At 47.9% G+C, this 8,302-nt stretch overlaps 1 long non-coding RNA gene across 1 annotated transcript; it reads left to right on the top strand.

Moving 5' to 3' along the window:
* The first annotated feature begins 1,354 nt into the window (after positions 1-1,354).
* On the top strand, positions 1,355-6,528 carry LOC125629020 (uncharacterized). The gene is made up of 2 exons (XR_012664646.1): positions 1,355-1,951; positions 6,184-6,528. It is a non-coding gene; the product is annotated as an uncharacterized LOC125629020 (long non-coding RNA).
* The last annotated feature ends 1,774 nt before the right edge of the window (positions 6,529-8,302 follow it).

Below are 8,302 nucleotides of genomic sequence, written 5' to 3'. Positions count from 1 at the left end.
GGATGATTTAACTGGGAATTGGTCCTGCTTCGAGCAGGGGGTTGGACTAGATGACCTTCTGGGGTCCCTTCCAACCCTGATATTCTATGATTCTATGATTCTATGAATCCCATCCCCAGGTGTGGGAATATGCACAGCTCCATTGGAGTTCATGGGCCAGATCCCAAACTCTTGGAACTTCATGGAAGTAAAAGATCCAGATCCTCAAATGTTTTCAATCGGTGAGGAACTGCATAGGAGTCAGCTGAGCTACACTGGTTCATATCAGCTGAGGATCTAAGCTAATACAATAGGACACTGAGGTCTCTACAAAGTTGAAATATTCCACATTTCTAGAGGAAACAGAATATAAATCACGTTTAATTTTTCCAACAATTTCTGCCTCCCAGATCTGCCCTTGTGTCTACTGTGTGAAGGTTTTGCTGGTGTCAGAAATGCAGTGATCCAGAAACTGAAGTGAAGTCAGGAAAGACAGAAATACTGGAATTACAGGTGTGGAGTAGACCAGACAGCTATCGAACGCAGTATTTGCTCTCTGTAGTTACTACCTGCTGCTTCAGAGGAAGGTGAAAGACACTGTAGAGTGGGTAGTTATGAGGTAACTTCCCTTATAGAAGGTTCCCCCCTAGCTTTTTGAAATTATATGTAGATTTATGTCTTGAAGGATTTCCTTCACCTTCCAAATTTTAAAGTCCTTTTAAAGTAAATTCTGAACGTTTTTTTAGAAATCTCTAATAATGTCCCAAGGTTTATTTATCCGAGCACGCTGCTCTCCTCACTTGTATATCTGGTGGCAATGAGTTCGAAAGGTCCATCGGTTTACTTGATAATGAATCTCCATGCAACATTTACCAGCTTGTAGACCAAGCTACCAACCTTCAACTCAAATGTTATTTCCACTTAAACCAATCAATATGAAAGCCGGAAATCCACACAGTTACAAACGGACATGAAATTCTTTCAAAGGCAATAAAGCAGGAAATTATTAGGTATGGATTTACAACAAATGGTGAGATTTACCAGAGAGCGGAACAACTCCTTATTTTCTGGATAAATTTGGGAATAAGATGGAAATAGCTGGGACAGGTATGAAGAATGAAGCCAAAGCATCCGCCAATGGACACATACCTTTGGGCAGTTCTAAACGGGGTTAGATGATAGAGCAAATGTGTGGGATTTAGCAGCCTACAAAAGGTGTTAAAACTGGCCTAGAACAGACAGGAATAGCGCAGCCACGTCTGTGCCCTGTGTGACATTTAATTGTGAATCCTTCCTGCACTTTCAGACTATAATCTTTTCTTCCCAATTCTTCAGTACCTTTGAGCGAGCTATACAGAGGTTTGGTGTAGCTCAAATGATCCCCGGGGAACTACACTGATTTCCTCCAGCTGTGGGATTGACCCTAATTCCTTTCCCTTGACATCAGGCAGATTGTGCAGCTGTTGAACACGGGATAGTCCGACTGGAGTAAATGTAAGAAAAACACTGAGCGGTTTAGGGGAAAAGTCCTCCACGCTCCCCACAAGGGGCCGCTGTTTTCTCACCGACTCGCCTCTCCGGCAGAGCTGTCTCGGGCTGGCCGTTCAGAGTCCCGCTGTTTAACCTGTTCTCGGATCCCGCCGCAATTTCTCCTCCCCCTTCCTCGAGTCTCCAGCTCCGTGCAACAGCCAGAGAGCCGAGTGCAGGGGCAGCGCCGGGCTGCCTGCGTGGTTAGCACCACAGTGACTCAGCGGAGGAGACCAGCGCCAGTAGGAAAGGAGCTGCCGATGTATTTAAGTCATCACCCCCCTGAGTAAAACCTCTCCCTCCCAGCTCTTCTCCACAGCTGGGGAAGGCGAGGAAGAAGCTTCCTTCTTGGGCTGTGGGGACTGGGGAGGAGGTTCCATCCCACTTCATCCCTGAAATATGTTCCTGCCCTGGGTGTCTGTTCTTACACTGCTTCGGATTCTGGGTGAGTAGCGTATCTGCACCATTTCAGCTCTGTATGGGGCCAGACGATCATCGGGTGGAAATGGCCGCAACTGAAATGCAGCTGCATCCAGTTCCAGGCGATGCGGAATTAGCCCTAATTTCTTTTTGTAACCATTTGTTTATAAACTTTTCCCTCCCTCCAGCCTCTGGATGCTTGGGAGGTAGATAAACACTGCAGGTTCAAGCCAAGAGTCGTGTATAGCTCTACATAAGCACTTTATTGTTTTCCAGAAGGGGCTAATGGAGAGTCAGTGACACAGCCTGAGGACAGACTGACAGTATCCCAAGGGGAACCAGTGCTGCTGAAATGCAGCTATGACACTTCCTATAGTCCCACGCTTTGGTGGTACGAGCAGCACCCAAATGAAGCCCCTCGCCTCTTGCTGACACAATATGAAGCATCGGATGAGGAGGAGAGCAGGAGCCGGCGAGGGTTCTTCGCCACACCCGACAAACAGGGGAAGACTTTCCACTTGAAGAAAAACTCCAGTGAACTTCGCGACTCCGCCGTCTACTACTGCGCCATGAGCGACACAGTGATCGCACCCAGCAGGGTCGCCGCACAAAAACCCGCTGGGGGAAGAGGAGGCGGCACTGAAGATGTGTGGGTTCGAGCCCCAGAAGAACAGACTTATCACAGCGCCATTAGAGTCAGTGAATCCCATCCCCAGGGTGTAAATGTGCCTCGCTTCACTGTAGTCAACGGGCCAGATCCCAGACTGTTGGGACTAGTTGGAGATCAGTGGAAGCAAATGATCCAGTTCTTCAAAATGTTTTAAAATCAATGAGGAATTGCATAGGAGTCAGCTGAGCTGCACTGGTTCCTATCAGCTGTGGATCCGAGCCATTAAAATAGGACATTGGGGTCTCTAAAAAATTGAAAAGTTCCACATTCCTAGAGGAAACAGAATATAAATCTCGTTTAATTTTTCCAACAATTTCTGCATCCCAGAACTGCCCTTCTGTGTATTGTGTGAAGGTTTTGCTGGTTTCAGAAATGAAGTGATACAGAAATTAAAGTCAAGTCAGGAAAGATAGAAACATTGAAATTTCTGGTGTGGAGTAGACCAGACAGCCATCTAGCACAGAATTTGCTCTCTGACTGTAGTTACTGCCATCTACTTCAGAGGAAGGTGAGAGGCACTCTGGAGTGGGTAGTTATGAGGTAACTTCCCTTATAGGAGGTTTTCCCCTAGCCTTGTGCAATTGTATATAAATTTATGTCTTGAGGAAGGATTTCCTTCACCTTCCAATTTTTAGAGTCCTTTTTAAGTAAATTCTGAAAATTTATGTTTAAAATCTCTAATAACGTCCCCAGGCTTATTTATCCTGGCACTCTCAGTTATATGGGCATGTCTACACTATGAAATTAGGTCAATTTTATAGAAGTTGATCTTTAGCAACCTATTTTATACAGTCGATCGTGCATGACCCCACTAAGTGCATTAGGTCGGCAGAGTGTGTCCTTAATACCATGGGTAGCATCGACTGACGGAGTGGTGCACTGTGGGTAGTTATCCCACAGTCCCCACTTCCCATTGGAATTCTGGGCAAATGGCTGATGGGGGAAAAATGTTGTGGTTTTGGGTACATGTCGTCAGTCTCCCCTCCCTCCTTGAAAGCAAAGGCAAACAATTGTTTTGCACCTTTTTTCCTGGGTTATCTGAGAAGACGCCATAGCATGGCAAGCATGAAGCCCACTCAGCTGTATACTGCTTTTGTGAGCATTGCAAACACCTCACGCATTATTCTGCAGTACGTGCAGAGCCTAGCTAGGTGCCGCCAGTGTGAGGAAGATTGTGAGGAGGACATGGACACAGGCATTCCTGAAAGCAAGTGATGTGGCAGTTGGGACATCATGGCATCATTGGGCCATGTTGATACAGTGGAACTCCCATTCTGGGCCTGGCAAACAAGCAGAGGCTGGTGGGTCCCCATAGTGTTGCAGGTATGGGATGATGCCCAGTGGCTGCAGAACTTTTGCATGTATAAGGCCATTTTCCTGGAACTTTGTGAGTTGCTTTCCCCTGCACAGGAATACCAAGATGAGACCTGCCCTGACAGTTGAGAAGTGAGTGGCGATAGCCCTGTGGAAGCTTACAATGCCTAACTGCTATCGGTCAGTTGGGAATCAATTCAGAGTGGGCAAATCTACTGTGGGGGCTGCTGTGATCCAAGTAGCCAAGGCAATCAGTGACCTTCTGCTAACAAGGGTAGTGACTCTGGGAAATGTGGAGGTCATAGTGGATGGCTTTACCGCAATGGGTTTCCCTAACTGTGGTGGGGCGATAGACGGAAAGCACATCCCTATCTTGGCACCAGACCACCTTGCCAAAGAGTACATAAACCACAAGGGGTACTTCTCAATGGTGTTGCAAGCACTGGTGGATCACAAGGGCCATTTCACTGACATCAGTGTGGGATGGTAGGGAAAGGTGCATGATGCTCATGTCTTTCGGAACTCTGGGCTGTTCAGAAAGCTGCAAGAAGGGACTTTCTTCCCAGACCAGAAAATTACCATTGGGGACATTGAAATGCCAATAGTTATCCTTGGGGACCCAACCTGCCCCGTGCTCCCATGGCTCATGAAGCCGTACACAGGCAGCCTGGACAGCAGTAAGGAGCAGTTCAACTATCGGCTGAGCAAGTGCAGGATGTTGATAGAATGTTCCCTTGGGAGTTTACAAGGGCGCTGGTGCAGTTTGCTGAGTAGGTGAGACCTCAATGAAAGCAATATTCCCGTTGTTACTGCTGCTTGCTGTGTGCTCCATAATATCTGTGAGAGTAAGGGGGAGACATTTATGGTGGGGTGAGGTTGAGGCAAATTGCCTGGTGACCAATTTTGAGCAGGCAGACACCAGGGCAATTAGAAGAGCACACCGAGGTGCACTGTGCATCAGAGAGGCTTTGAAAAACAGTTTCATGACTGACCTGTCCACAGTGTGACAGTTGTGTGTGTTTGTCCTTGATGCAAAGCTTCCCCCTTTGGTGAATGTACTTCCGTGTAAGTCAATCCCCACCTCCCACTTTTGACCACAGCTGTAACAGGAAATAGAGTCCCTATTGTTCTGAATCCATTCATTCTTTATTTATTTAAAAAACCTTGAGATCACTGGCAATGCTGACTAGTAAAAGGAAGCCCAGGTGTACAAATGGTTTGATAGGGGCCAGGGACTGGGTGTTGCGGGGGGGGGGGGAGAGAGGACAAGGTCACATTACTTATTGTGGTCACACTACAAATCAAAACTGTTTGAATGACAGCCTTCTATTGCTTAGGCCATCCCCTGGAGTTGAGTGGCAGGGTGCCCTGAGCCTCCCCATCCCTGTAGTCCTGGGCATCTGGGTGAAGAGGATATGGAACTTGGCAAGGAGGACAGGCGGTTACACAATGGCTGAAGCAATGGTCTATAATCTAGTTGCCTTTCCTGCAGCTCCACCAGATAGCTCATCATGTCCGTTTGCTCCCCCATTAGCCTCAGCATCTCCTCCTGCTTGTTATGATCATGCTCAGTGTACGCCTTCCTGGCCTCTTCCACCGAATGCCTCCATGCATTCAGCTGTACCCTATCAGTGCGGGAGGACCACATGAGCTCGGAAAACATGTCATCACAAGTGCGATAATCTCAGGGCTGGAGTTGATGTGATGAGCATAGAAACATTTGCAGCTGCAGGGGGAATAAAAAGGGAGAGTAGATTTTACAGAAGATACATTTCTGAGAACAAAAGGGAGACTCTTTCATAGTGAATCAAGCAATTCGCAGCAGACAGCACATGTATTTTAGGTACAAGGTTGCATTTTCCTTTTAAATTGAGCACCTGCCAGTATGGTGACACATCACACACGGTTGGGCAACAGAATTCAGTTTCCAGGCAGCCATGGTAAGCCAAAGGGTACATGGGGTTGGCTTCTTCCACCTTCATAACATGTGGGAATGGTTTCAAACTGCAGCGTCCTCCTTTCGCATAGCAACCAATGCTGGTTGTGTTTGCCGTTTAAAAGGAGGGGCTGCGGTTTGGGGGTGGATGTGCACCACGTGCACTGTCGGTGTGGATTCCACACACACACCCCTTCCCCACAGCATGGCTATTTTCCGGGACGATTCCTTCTAGCCATGCACAAACAGCCCATCGTGACTGGGGTCAGAATGTGTTGGGGATCAGCAAACAGAGTGGATCACTGCTCCATTACTAAACTTTCCCTATTTCAACCAGGTGTCCATGAACGATATTACCCTCATGAGATTGAGAGAGCAAGATAAGGAGAGCATGCTGCAGGAATGTGCCCAGAATCCAGGACCATTTGTGCTGCAATGATTCCAGACCACTTGCTGTTGGCTTGGCGTGGTAAAGTGTCCTACCGTGGAGGATGGAATAAGGCAGCCCTTCCCAGAAACCTTCTGCAAAGGCTTTGAGAGTACCTCCAGGAGATCTTCATGGAGATATCCCTGGAGTATTCCCGCTCCATCCCTGGTCATGTAAACAGGCTTTTCAAATAGCTGGACTGGCCACAACCCAATAGTTAAGGGCATATCAAATATTAAACACAATTGCATTTAACCCCTGTAGTGTCATTACAAATGTGCACTCACCAGAGGGGCCTTCTCCACCTTCAGGGTCTGGGAACAGTAGGTCCTGGGTGGGAATTGGCTCCAGGGTGAGGAAAAGGTCCTGACTGCCTGCAAGAACGGATTCTATGCTTGCCTGCTGAACATTGCCCTCATCTTCCTCCTCTTCCTCATCCACAAATTCCTCCTCTGTGTTGCGTGAGACTCACGCCTTGCAGGTGTCCACGGACAGTGGTGGAGTAGTGGTAGGGTCTCCCCACTCCCCGAATGGCATGCAGCTGCTCAAAGAAGCAGCATGTCTGTGGCTGTGACCCAGAGTGACCATTTGCCCCCTTTGTCTTTTGGTAGGCTTGCCTGAGCTCCTTAATTTTCACGTGGCACTGCTGTGTGTCCCTGGTGTAGCCTCTCTCCACCACGCCCTGTCTGATTTTCGTATAGTTATCGGCATTTCTTCTGCTCGTTTGGCGTTCTGCCTGCACAGATTCTTCTCCCCACACAGCAATCAGATCCACCGTCCCCCGTTCTCTCCATGCTGGAGCTCGTTTGGGACCCTGGGTCTGCATGGTCACCTGTGCTGCTGAGCTCGCTACGCTGACCAAACAGGAAATGAAATTCAAAAGTTCCTGGGGCTTTTCCTGTGTGCCTGGCTAGTGCAGCCAAGTTGAAAGTGCTGTCCAGAGCGGCCACATTGGAGCACTCGGGGACACCTCCCAGAGGCCAATACCATCGAATTGCACAATGCTGCGTCTGCACCACCCCACCTTCCACCCAAGAAGGTCAATTTTAGCGCCACTCCCCTCCTCGGGGAGGAGTGCAGCAGTCGATTTTAAGAGCCCTTTAAGTCGACGGGATGGGATTGGTTGTGTAGCCGCTTTGCTTATAAAATCCACCTAATGTGGCTAAATTCGACCTAACATCATAGTGTAGACCAGCCCTGAGATAAGATTTGTTCAGCAAACATCTATCACTTATAGACCAAGCTACCAACCTTCAACTCAAATGTTATTTCCACTTAAACCTGTCAGTGTGAAAACTTGAAATCCACACAGTTACAAACGGACATGAAATTCTTTCAAAGGCAATAAAGCAGGAAATTATTAGGTATGGATTTACAACAAATGGTGAGATTTACCAGACAGCTGAACAACTCCTTATTTTCTCGATAAATTTGGGAATAAGGTGGAAATAGCTGGGACAGGTATGAAGGATGAAGCCAAAACATCCATCAATGGACACATACCTTTGGGCAGTTCTAAACGGGGTTAGATGATAGAGCAAATGTGTGGGATTTAGCAGCCTACAAAAGGTGTTAAAACTGGCCTAGAACAGACAGGAATAGCGCAGCCACGTCTGTGCCCTGTGTGACATTTGATTGTGAATCCTTCCTGCACTTTCAGACTGTAATCTTTTCTTCCCAATTCTTCAGTATCTTTTAGCGAGCTTTACAGAGCTTTGGTGTAGCTCAAATGATCCCCGGGGAACTACACTGATTTCCTCCAGCTGTGGGATTGACCCTAATTCCTTTCCCTTGACATCAGGCAGATTGTGCAGCTGTTGAACACGGGATAGTCCGACTGGAGTAAATGTAAGAAAAACACTGAGCGGTTTAGGGGAAAAGTCCTCCACGCTCCCCACAAGGGGCCGCTGTTTTCCCACCGACTCGCCTCTCCGGCAGAGCTGTCTCGGGCTGGCCGTTCAGAGTTCCGCTGTTTAACCTGTTCTCGGATCCCGCCGCAATTTCTCCTCCCCCTTCCTCGAGTCTCCAG

This window comes from Caretta caretta, chromosome 13 (assembly GCF_965140235.1).
Source record: "Caretta caretta isolate rCarCar2 chromosome 13, rCarCar1.hap1, whole genome shotgun sequence".
NCBI classification, from domain to species: Eukaryota; Metazoa; Chordata; order Testudines; family Cheloniidae; genus Caretta; species Caretta caretta.
The sequence above is the reverse complement of the archived record's forward strand: the minus strand, read 5'-3'. Positions and strand labels throughout refer to the sequence as shown.